This window comes from Salvelinus fontinalis, chromosome 3 (assembly GCF_029448725.1).
Source record: "Salvelinus fontinalis isolate EN_2023a chromosome 3, ASM2944872v1, whole genome shotgun sequence".
Classification (NCBI taxonomy): Eukaryota; Metazoa; Chordata; class Actinopteri; order Salmoniformes; family Salmonidae; genus Salvelinus; species Salvelinus fontinalis.
The window spans coordinates 3,613,261-3,626,300 of record NC_074667.1 but is presented as its reverse complement, the minus strand read 5'-3'; the positions used below and the strand labels follow the sequence as shown (position 1 = coordinate 3,626,300).

General features: G+C 43.6%; 1 protein-coding gene across 3 annotated transcripts in view; it reads right to left on the bottom strand.

Annotated features, from left to right (window-relative positions):
* Positions 1 to 13,040, bottom strand: part of LOC129836180 (VPS10 domain-containing receptor SorCS1-like) — a 278,341-nt gene that overhangs the window by 151,536 nt on the left and 113,765 nt on the right. Inside the window, exons 1-2 of one of the 3 annotated variants that reach the window (XR_008756628.1) lie at positions 4,161 to 8,723; positions 3,908 to 4,050 (exon numbers count right to left, since the gene is read on the bottom strand). The exons of the other annotated variants lie outside the window; for them this stretch is intronic. The gene's annotated coding sequence lies outside the window, so the exon portion shown is untranslated. Of the gene's footprint in view, positions 1 to 3,907; positions 4,051 to 4,160; positions 8,724 to 13,040 lie in introns of those variants that run through there. 3 annotated transcript variants of the gene reach the window in all.

The window sequence follows — 13,040 nt, the reverse complement described above, 5'->3', positions numbered from 1 at the left end:
CTGGATTACTGACCTCTGCCTGCCCTGACCCTGAGCATGCCTGCCGTTCTGTACCTTACGGACTCTGCCCTGGATTACTGACCTCTGCCTGCCCTGACCCTGAGCATGCCTGCCGTTCTGTACCTTACGGACTCTGCCCTGAATTACTGACCTCTGCCTGCCCTGACCCTGAGCATGCCTGCCGTTCTGTACATTACGGACTCTGCCCTGGATTACTGACCTCTGCCTGCCCTGACCCTGAGCATGCCTGCCGTTCTGTACCTTACGGACTCTGCCCTGAATTACTGACACCTGCCTGCCCTGACCTTGAGCATGCCTGCCGTTCTGTACCTTACGGACTCTGCCCTGGATTACTGACCTCTGCCTGCCCTGACCCTGAGCATGCCTGCCGTTCTGTACCTTACGGACTCTGCCCTGGATTACTGACACCTGCCTGCCCTGACCCTGAGCATGCCTGCCGTTCTGTACCTTACGGACTCTGCCCTGGATTACTGACCTCTGCCTGCCCTGACCCTGAGCATGCCTGCCGTTCTGTACCTTACGGACTCTGCCCTGGATTACTGACCTCTGCCTGCCCTGACCCTCAGCATGCCTGCCGTTCTGTACCTTACGGACTCTGCCCTGGATTACTGACCTCTGCCTGCCCTGACCCTGAGCATGCCTGCCGTTCTGTACCTTACGGACTCTGCCCTGAATTACTGACCTCTGCCTGCCCTGACCCTGAGCATTCCTGCCGTTCTGTACATTACGGACTCTGCCCTGGATTACTGACCTCTGCCTGCCCTGACCCTGAGCATGCCTGCCGTTCTGTACCTTACGGACTCTGCCCTGAATTACTGACACCTGCCTGCCCTGACCCTGAGCATGCCTGCCGTTCTGTACCTTACGGACTCTGCCCTGGATTACTGACCTCTGCCTGCCCTGACCCTGAGCATGCCTGCCGTTCTGTACCTTACGGACTCTGCCCTGGATTACTGACCTCTGCCTGCCCTGACCCTGAGCATGCCTGCCGTTCTGTACCTTACGGACTCTGCCCTGGATTACTGACACCTGCCTGCCCTGACCCTGACCCTGCCTGCCGTTCTGTACCTTACGGACTCTGCCCTGGATTACTGACCTCTGCCTGCCCTGACCCTGAGCATGCCTGCCGTTCTGTACCTTACGGACTCTGCCCTGGATTACTGACCTCTGCCTGCCCTGACCCTGAGCATGCCTGCCGTTCTGTACCTTACGGACTCTGCCCTGAATTACTGACCTCTGCCTGCCCTGACCCTGAGCATGCCTGCCGTTCTGTACCTTACGGACTCTGCCCTGAATTACTGACACCTGCCTGCCCTGACCCTGAGCATGCCTGCCGTTCTGTACCTTACGGACTCTGCCCTGGATTACTGACCTCTGCCTGCCCTGACCCTGAGCATGCCTGCCGTTCTGTACCTTACGGACTCTGCCCTGGATTACTGACCTCTGCCTGCCCTGACCCTGAGCATGCCTGCCGTTCTGTACCTTACGGACTCTGCCCTGGATTACTGACACCTGCCTGCCCTGACCTTGACCCTGCCTGCCGTTCTGTACCTTACGGACTCTGCCCTGGATTACTGACCTCTGCCTGCCCTGACCCTGAGCATGCCTGCCGTTCTGTACCTTACGGACTCTGCCCTGGATTACTGACCTCTGCCTGCCCTGACCCTGAGCATGCCTGCCGTTCTGTACCTTACGGACTCTGCCCTGAATTACTGACCTCTGCCTGCCCTGACCCTGAGCATGCCTGCCGTTCTGTACCTTACGGACTCTGCCCTGGATTACTGACACCTGCCTGCCCTGACCCTGAGCATGCCTGCCGTTCTGTACCTTACGGACTCTGCCCTGGATTACTGACACCTGCCTGCCCTGACCCTGAGCATGCCTGCCGTTCTGTACCTTACGGACTCTGCCCTGGATTACTGACCTCTGCCTGCCCTGACCCTGAGCATGCCTGCCGTTCTGTACCTTACGGACTCTGCCCTGGATTACTGACCTCTGCCTGCCCTTGTCCTTGACCTGCCCCCTGTTATGTAAATACACTTTTGTTATTTTGAACTGTCTGCATCTGGGTCTTGTCCTGAGGTCTGATACTCACATGTGAATCCTTAAAGAGATGGGTGGGGCTAAAGCTTAAAAGGTTGTGAACAATGCCAAATTGGTATAGACAAAGAAGAGTTCTACAGTAGGTACCAAAATATTCAAGGCCCATTTACTCAAAAGTGAGGTTACAAGTTATTAATCAACTTTCAAAGCAGTATTACTTTCCCGTTGTTCCTCAACTGTAGTGTATGACATACCATTTTCTAGCCTTGCGTCTTTACTTTTATCCAATGTAAAAAACACAATTTCAAATTTTGCTACATTAGACTGAATTGAGCCGGTTGGTCAAATACTGTGTGTTACAGGTCAACAATCAACTCTACTTATTTGATTAACTTCATACAGTAGCAGATCAAGTATAGTAGGAACTAAAATGGGATTTCAAGCCAATATTATTAGAGATTGTTACGTTTGTTGTTGCGGTACTTCAGGCTACATACTTCAGTTGTTTCTTGGTTTCATTACTCAACTTTAATCTTTTTTTTCACTAATATTCTTGCCCCTGTGGTCAAGATATGTAAGAAAAACAAGATTGCAGTCACAGAAAGGTTATCTGGGGTTCTCATTATCGTACTTCCTTCTTTCATCTAAACACTGGAAGCTAGATTTCACAACTGACCTCTCTTTCTCCATCAAAACATCCTCATTCATTAAATTAAAGGTCCAATACAGCCATTTTTATCTCAATGTCACCAGAAAGGCCAAAACTCCATCCCACCACAACAGGCTGAAGTTTCAGGAAATCTATTGAAACAGCTTATAAATTAAATGGCATTATCATCATTTTCACAATTTCACAGTATTATTCAATAGCGTGGACATACTGTATATATAAAACACAGATAAATCACGTTTTTGACTGGATTGGTCCTTTATCCCCCCAATAGCACCCTAATGGCAGAATCTCCTCCCAACTGAAATAGGACATGTGGAGTTATGGAAATGGTAATGGTGTATTACAGACCCTGTGTCCTGAAAAATTACGATAAGTCACTTTTACAACACCTAATTAAGCCTCCTATGAATTCCTTAAGCATTTATGTACAGTACTCTAAATCAAACCGCACCGGTTGACAGTGCCTTGGCTCTGACTAGAGCGGAAGAGGAGGTGATGGGACAATTTTTTCTGGAATTTATGGAGCCAGGAGAATGCAACGCGGTGGTGCTGGAGACGATCCTATGGAGGGGAATATGAAAGTGTATGCAAATTAACCATCTGGATTGTTTGAACTGCCAGGGTGTTGGGGAATAAGAGGTCTCTGCTCCGGAGCACAATCTACTGCATCACTTGTATGTTATATAGAAACAAGACTGTGAACAGTCCCAAATGGGCCCATATTCCCTATATAGTGCACTACTTTGACCAGAGCACCATAGGGAATAGTGTGCCATTTGGGATGTAAACTATGTCCATATACTATACAGTAGAGCTGATACTCTGTAATGAACTCCAGAGTTAGATATAGTTCATTTGACCGTTGTGTTTGAAATCGATGAACAAATACTTGAAATGGAATTAGACCGGATGATACTATATGGATGTCCATCATTTTTGCTAGGTGCCATGCTGTCACTGCAGTAAGAATATGTTTAAATCCCAGTCTTATAGATTTATAGACCTGTAAAACATATTTCAACACAGCATTACATCCTCACTAAACTATGAATCGAGAAGGTGATAATCTTCAGAGTTTGAGAAATGAAATACACTGTCACGTTCTTTCAAAATCGAACCCAGAAGCAGACCAGGACAAGGAGCGTAGGAAGAAGGTGAGTATTTATTTACAAGTGAAAGTGAATGGGTAGATATATCCAGGTGGCGTAGCGGGCAGCGGTGGTGAATTGATGGGAGTAAATAGGTGAATCCAATGGAGTAGCGGAATCCTTCGTCGACCAGGCGGGAATGGGGTGAATGATCCGGGTGAGTAACTGAAGGCAAAACAAACGGAGGTAAGTTCAAGGTAAGCAATACGTAAAACAAAACAACAAAACAAAACAAATACTATCCAACTTGAGTCTGATACTATGGCACAACATACTGTTCATGGCTAACGATCCGGCAGGGAATGGATGTCAGGTCAGAGCTTTTGAAGGGGAGAGGTGATGATCAGGACAGGTGTGCAGATTACTGATGGGATACAGGTGCGGGTGAACATCAATCTCCCAACAAGCTAATTCGCCCGGCAACCAGACAGGGTGCGTTCCAGGACACCGGAAACACACTCCAGGACAGAAACACAGGCAAACACAGACTCAGGAAGCGGGATTCGTGACATACACTACAACGGCAACAGCATATATTCTCATATAGCATACCGTATCGCTAAACATGTAAGCGGAAAATCTCATGTTGCTAGTAGTATACACTTGCCAAATAAAACAATTATCTCATGAGATGAACTTCATACACTAATGGAGCCCACTTTCCTATAAACCAATACCAATTCCCTCTCGCATTGTGGTGACATATCTCCCACCACCGTCCCTCAATGGATCTTAATGGGGCACACATCTGCACTACCGCAGTTAAATAACAAATGATAGTAGCCGTTTAAACGGCGCTGCAACTGCTTTGGTTCACAATGTCACCAAATGTTTAATCTCTGGTGGGGAGGAATGATGGCTGTTGAGCTCAGTCATCTATTCCGCTTGGTTGGATTCGCTCTGCAAACTCGTCAACTACAACCTCCACCTAGAAACCCATCCACCTTTTATAGGTGTAGTGTAGTGGTGTGTAGAGATTTTAAAAAGGTTCATGTTATGGTGGAATAATGTGTGTGGATGTGTAAGCAAGTACATGACTTTCGCATTTCTAGACTGCGAAAAATCATTTGGTGATTCACAATGCAAATTAGTAATATCCAGCTAAGTACTTAGGCTTGGTATGTCTGCATTGTTATCCAATTATGCATAATTGCGCTGTGTAGTGCTATGAGGTAAACACAGAGAAAATTACACTATTAGTCCACTGCCAAAGGCAATATGGGTGCTTATTAATCCATTGTTAAAGGCAATATGAAGGTCTGCATTGACATGATAGTGTGTTTCAAATTAAAGTCCATTAAAGGAGTCCTGAGAGGACTTGCTGAGTCCAGTAAGCTGCAAGGGGAGCCAACCTGTTGCAGCTCCAGCTGACAAATGGGCTGAGCACTAAAGATACCTTCCATCTGGATTGGCATTGAGTTGAGAAATGCACCACAGTGGAGGATGAGAAGGAGCAGCCATTTTGGCTCTGGCTCAGTAACACCTTGCAGGGCCGCATCCAGATCTAAGGTGGGTGGGGGAGCGGAAGCACTGTGGTTGTGTTGGAGGCCATTTTGGATTTAGATCAGCACATACTATTAGTAAATGAATGGACACGAGTGTGTTTTTATTGTGGAGGAACCATTTTGGGGTCTGACTCCACAGCACCTTGCTGGTTGCGTCATGACACAGTGGGCCTATGCACTGCAGTGGTGGAGACTGGGGAGGCCATTTTGGCTCAAGATCAACATCACCTTCGAGGATCAGTTTATGCAGAGGAGTGAAACTGCTGACGTATGGAAGCCATTTTGTCATGCATTGAGGTACATTGCAGAGTCTGCACCACATTATATAATACAACCACAGTTGGATACTAAACTTTTACTACCTGGCTACAGGTCTGGGAACGCATATAAGAGGTAGATGCTGCTTCTGCTAACACAACACAAGCTCCTTAATCAGAAATATGGTTTACTGCTCTCTCTCTCTCCCTCTGTATTGCAGTACATCTATTTAAGTCTTGTCGATGTCAGAAACGGGAGGTTTTAGAATGAAGAATCAGTATTGAGCAGCAGAAAGGTGTCAGCCGCGGATTACAATGACAAGAGACAATCCTGTAAGCGAAATCGCTCTGGGATTTATAAATTCACTGACTCCTATCAGACAAGGATTGATTTAAACCAGTTTATCTGAAGGAGACTCCTCCAACGACAAGAGCTGAGACCCATCCACAGAAAGACAATATGCCACATATTACTATTATTACCACAGAATTGGAAATGCTAATGCGTTTTTATAAAGTCAGTTTAATGCAAATGAAGTCAGAAAAAGCAAAAAATGTTTCTACTTATGTTCTCGCTCTGCATTCTTTATTGAGACAGATGTTCCTTGTTGCATTTGGGCTAACGTTTATCGGTGATACGATTCCGTGTAGAAAATAATTAACGGCATACATTTGCATCCAAGGATGGATTAAGTCAAGCAATGTTTCCGTATAGAAGGACTGGAGGGACTGTGTGGCTTACTCAAAGACGCTCTTTCCTACCATTTCCCTGATTAGTTTTTTGGTAGCTACCCCACTGGATGAAGGGATTGGAGAAAAACAATTCACTCTGCTGGCAAGTTAAGTGCCAACAGCCAATATTCTGACATATATGTATTTGTGGCCTGTGTGTTTTGAAAAGCAAAACAATGGCAAGCGATAAATGTCGGAGGAACCTAATCACCAAAGTTAATGAGGTAGAAAGTGTCAAGAGAACGACCACATATGTTGTTTTGATGATATAACACCTTAGCGATTAGCAACATTTTACCTCTCCCTGAGCCTTCTCCATTTACACAACTTAGTTCTGCCATAAAAGTTGTGCCCATTTTCCTCAACAGTCAGTGTTATTTTTTAATTTCCCAGCCTGCCTCTCTCTCCAGACTGATAATACCTCCAAATCCTAAGACCCTGACAGACTGACGACGGGTTTGTCCAGATGTGGGCCACACCTCTTCAGTATGATCTCTGTGAAACCAGGAGAAGCCAAACTATCCTCCAGACATTTTCACATGCCCTTGAAGTGTATGGTTTGCTCTGGGCCGCACTCAACTCCTGTTCATGACTTTATCTGAATAACAGAGAGAGGATGATAGGAGGGGGTGGCGAAAGGGGTCCATCTATCACCTTACTCAGGATAAGAGACAAAAGGTACAATGTCAATTTTTTGGCTGTTCTCTCTTTCATTATTCAGCCCCCTTGACTTTAATTTGCTCCCCATCCAAAATGCTCCCTGATGTTTCTTAAAAACACTATTCTTATACTTCCAGGTCTTGCTCTATAAGTAAGTGTGCCGTACAGTTGAACAACATGTCATATCCTGTTGGGTTTCAGAGGATATTTCCTTCCCACAATGACCTGAATCACGCAACCTAGTATACTACAAAGTAGGCTGTACAATGACATATTGGCAACATTATCTACAATGTTTGTTTCATACTCATTTACATTTACATTTAAGTCATTTAGCAGACGCTCTTATCCAGAGCGACTTACAAATTGGAAAGTTCATACATATTCATCCTGGTCCCCCCGTGGGAATTGAACCCTGGTCCCCCCGTGGGAATTGAACCCACAACCCTGGCGTTGCAAGCGCCATGCTCTACCAACTGACCCACACGGGACCATACACAATCCAATATTAAACATAAGAGTACATGGAATATGCCATAGTGGTATTGTGATGTTCCTATAGAGTATTTTGTACAGCAGTCTACTAAACAATAGGTTTGTGTTTAAAGCAGGAATCCTTAACTGTGAAACTCTCATTTCCGTTTGCAATATTACAGCAACAAAGAAGTTACTTCAAACCAAAAAAATACAATTTTTTTCCCACTGACATCAACGCGCAATAAACAGAAGAGTATGTACTGTGATTTCTGTTTACTGCGATGCTGGATTCTCCTCTCCTCCATTTCTTCAACGAAACAAAGGCAATAACAAATGTGCTGGGTGAACAGTGGCACTGTTTCACCTTATGGGAAGCTTTAAAATAAGCTTGGGAATGTATATTTGTATATATGGACGTTCTGGTTTTTATCTCCGTGGTGGCACAATGAGCATAATTAAAACCCCAACGTGCATGTTATGAATGCACATGCAGTTGTTAACGTGACAACCATCTTGCCATTAACCTCCAATGGGATTTCCTAACACATGGGGAATGAACTAACAGCAACAGCATTATACCACAACCCAAAATGGGCCCTGTCAACTTCAGTCACCCATTACCATTAGTCAACCGGTAGAGATATTCAACTTACCTCATTACACCAAAGACAACAAAATGGCAAGAGGATGTAATTAGTGATCATTTCTTTTGAAAAAGCTTATGAAAACGAGATTGTGCAACTTCCCTCCAGGACATTTGGTAGATTTTCTCTGAGAGTGGATAGGTGGAAACCACATAATGTCAAGACACTTAGTTTCACTACTGTTTACGATTTATAGGCTTCTACGATCATTAGGGGAATATGTGGGGGAGTACGACCAGTGGTGGAAAAAGTACACTTATCAAACTTAAGTAAAAGTAACAAATGTCAAAAATAAAAATAGTAAAGTACAAATACCCCCCAAACCTACTTAATAAGTACTTAAAAGTATGTTTTCTTAAGTACTTTACACCACTGGGTACGACTAGAGTGGATTGGAAATTACATCAATTTTTCTGGTGAACGCAGCACTTTTCAACTATACATCTCTGTCCTCCCTCCGCACTATTTATTCAATGGCATTTTGTGCAAAGACAACTCCCTATAATTTCACACTCCAATTAGTACATTCCTAATGTTGTCCTAAAGAGCCAATCTCGGGGCCACATTAACTTCTTGAGAATACAGGGGGTGCTGTTTCGCATTAGCATAATTGCCTCTACAGACTAAACTGCCTCTTATTCAATTATTGCTGTTACTATATGCATATAACCATATAGCATTGGATAGAAAACAAGCTATGGTTTCTAAAACCGTTCCAATTGAGTCTCTGAGTCAAACACAGGTCATTTCACAGCACTTTCCCTGAGCCAAAAAAAGATTGCAAGATGTGTATGCTCGCTTCAAAGCTCTGCCTATATATGGTCACGCGACCTATGACCCGAATGACACTTCCTTCTTCTTCCTCTGGGTGTCTGGAAGACGTCAGAGGAGAAATTTTTTGTTTATCTTGTACTGACGTGAAATAAGATCTATTTCTTTAGCGTGACCGACAACTTCCGGTTTCAGAGATGCGCGTTTTCAGAGGTGGCATTGTCTTTTGTTATGCTGACGTTACGGATGAAAACTATCTCCGTGTCGAAGTTTGTTTGATACATGTGACCATATCACCGTAATGTATGTTTTTTCAATATAGTTTAACTTCTTGAGAATACAGGGGGTGCTGTTTCGCATTAGCATAATTGCCTCTACAGACTAAACTGCCTCTTATTCAATTATTGCTGTTACTATATGCATATAACCATATAGCATTGGATAGAAAACAAGCTATGGTTTCTAAAACCGTTCCAATTGAGTCTCTGAGTCAAACACAGGTCATTTCACAGCACTTTCCCTGAGCCAGAAAAAGATTGCAAGATGTGTATGCTCGCTTCAAAGCTCTGCCTATATATGGTCACGCGACCTATGACCCGAATGACACTTCCTTCTTCTTCCTCTGGGTGTCTGGAAGACGTCAGAGGAGAATTTTTTTGTTTATCTTGTACTGACGTGAAATAAGATCTATTTCTTTAGCGTGACCGACAACTTCCGGTTTCTGAGATGCGCGTTTTCAGAGGTGGCATTGTCTTTTGTTATGCTGACGTTACGGATGAAAACTATCTCCGTGTCGAAGTTTGTTTGATACATGTGACCATATCACCGTAATGTATGTTTTTTCAATATAGTTTAATCAGATTATTAGAATTTTTTCGGGAGTTTTGCCGTGTTCCGTTCTTTGAGTTTTTTAACTTTGGACATGGACCGTGCCAGTCGACCAGTACCCAGGCTAAATGAAGAGGGGAAGTTGCCATTGTGAATGGATTGAACGACTCATCAGGACTAAGGACACCTTGATCAACATTCTGATGAAAGACCAGCAATAGTAAGACCCAATTTACGATGTTATTTCATATATCTGTCGTGCATGTGAACTGGTCGCGCGCGTCCAGCTGGTTTTGGCTGGCCTGGTTATGCTAATTAGCTAGTTATGCTAATTTCGCTATAAAACATTTAAAAAATCTGAAATATTGTTTGGATTCACCAGATGTTGGGCTTTCAATGTCTGTACGCTGTGTATTTTTTCTGAAATGTTTTAAGACAAGTAATTAGTTATATAACGTTGGTCTCTGTAATTGTTCTAGCTGCATCAGCACTATATCAGATTGCAGCTGCAATGTAGAACTGTGATTTATACCTGAAAAATGCACATTTAAAAAAAAAAAACTATGCTATACCATAAATATGTTATCAGACTGTCATCTTAAGAATTTTTTTGTTGGTTAGTGGCTATCAATATCTTAGTTTAGCCGAATTGGTGATAGCACCTGATGGAGTAAGAAACTGTTGGAGTAAGAAAATGGTGTCATTTTGCTAACGTGTTTAGCTAATAGATTTACATATTGTGTCTTCCCTGTAAAACATTTAAAAAATCTGAAATGGTGGTTTTATTCACAAGATCTGTGTCTTTCATTGGGTGTCTTGGACTTGTGATTTAATGATATTTAGATGCTACTATTTAATTGTGACGCTATGCTAGCGATGCTAATCAGTGTGGGGGGTGTGGGGGGTGCTCCCGGATCCGGGTTAGGTACTCTGTAGAGGTTAATCAGATTATTAGAATTTTTTCGGGAGTTTTGCCGTGTTCCGTTCTTTGAGTTTTTTAACTTTGGACATGGACCGTGCCAGTCGACCAGTACCCAGGCTAAATGAAGAGGGGAAGTTGCCATTGTGAATGGATTGAACGACTCATCAGGACTAAGGACACCTTGATCAACATTCTGATGAAAGACCAGCAATAGTAAGACCCAATTTACGATGTTATTTCATATATCTGTCGTGCATGTGAACTGGTCGCGCGCGTCCAGCTGGTTTTGGCTGGCCTGGTTATGCTAATTAGCTAGTTATGCTAATTTCGCTATAAAACATTTAAAAAATCTGAAATATTGTTTGGATTCACCAGATGTTGGGCTTTCAATGTCTGTACGCTGTGTATTTTTTCTGAAATGTTTTAAGACAAGTAATTAGTTATATAACGTTGGTCTCTGTAATTGTTCTAGCTGCATCAGCACTATATCAGATTGCAGCTGCAATGTAGAACTGTGATTTATACCTGAAAAATGCACATTTAAAAAAAAAAAACTATGCTATACCATAAATATGTTATCAGACTGTCATCTTAAGAATTTTTTTGTTGGTTAGTGGCTATCAATATCTTAGTTTAGCCGAATTGGTGATAGCACCTGATGGAGTAAGAAACTGTTGGAGTAAGAAAATGGTGTCATTTTGCTAACGTGTTTAGCTAATAGATTTACATATTGTGTCTTCCCTGTAAAACATTTAAAAAATCTGAAATGGTGGTTTTATTCACAAGATCTGTGTCTTTCATTGGGTGTCTTGGACTTGTGATTTAATGATATTTAGATGCTACTATTTAATTGTGACGCTATGCTAGCGATGCTAATCAGTGTGGGGGGTGTGGGGGGTGCTCCCGGATCCGGGTTAGGTACTCTGTAGAGGTTAAACAAAAAGTTCTAAAACATCACGCCGATCATTTTGTCTTCCCCACAGAAAAATGCTGGAAGGATGGCAGCTCTGTTAATGATACCCAGCTCATCCTATTTTTAAAGGTAAAGGTCAGCCTTGTCCATGGCCGAGATACTGAGATACACACTCTGACTTCTGTCTGCGGCGGAGTAGAAGAGGGGAATTCAAAGACAGGGACAGGATGAAACAAGCGAGGGAGGGAGTGGGAGAAGAGAAATAAACAAACACAGACACACACACACACTCACACTCACCTTCCCTGCATACACACTGTACACCACCCATATGACTTGACAGCTGAATACCAATAAACTGACAGCCCCCCCCAACACATAAAGGTGATGACGCCACTGAAATATCAAAGCCTCCAGGTGAGTGGATAGGAATTCTAAATACACCCTGTGGACGTGTGGTCTTCACCAAGGGCAAGGAGGGCTACTCATAAGACATAACCCAATAACCCAGTATCTGTATGAAGGTAGCCTGCCTTAGCCTTGCAACTGGGGCTTGGAATGCAATACAGAAGCTGCCCATACTAAAAAATGGATGCCATACCCACTTACAGTCAGCTACAAAATATTTGACACCCTTGATAAAGATGAGCAAAAAAATACTATAAAATAAATAATAAAAATACTGAGCTAGTAAAAAAAAGGTAAATGATATGGTGCATGGCCAAAGATCTCTATTTTCATGACCATAGCACAGGTTCCAAATCAAGTGGCAAAGCCATTTAGCAATCTCGAAGCATTTACGTCACATCTGCTCCTGCTACGCCCTCTTTCAGATCGTAATGCTCAGTCAGTTCATGTTTCTAGCCATTTATGATTATTCAAGATCCTGTTACTCTGCTGTGCCTGTTTCCCTGCCTGACACCGTTTATCCTCTCTTTTCAGTTTACCGCTCTGTCTCTGGCTCCTGTCTCCCATTCCACATCTCACCACCCAACTACCTTGCTCTGAATTTTACTCACCACCACTACCTTGGATTCCCCTCAGGACATGTTTACCCTGTTCTACTCAGCTAACTCCAACCTCAGTCTCCACATCTGGTTTTTCTGCAACTCATCCAAGCTTCCCCGGATCTGCACTTCATATCTCCCTGTGTAACAATACATAGTTGGCTCATTCATCCCTGTTTCTTCATCTGAGCCTGCTCTTGAGTTCCCCTGTGTCGCTCTGCTTAACAATTTACACATATAGATCCTCCAGAACAACACCTTCTCCAGCTTTATCCTCAACAATAAGACCCCCTTCACAACACCTTCTCCAGCTTTATCCTCACCAGGAAGACCACCACCACAACACCTTAAGATTTACCCTCACCAAGAAGACCCTCCTCCATAACACCTTCTCCAGCTTTATCCTCAACAGGAAGACCACCCACCACAACACCTTCTC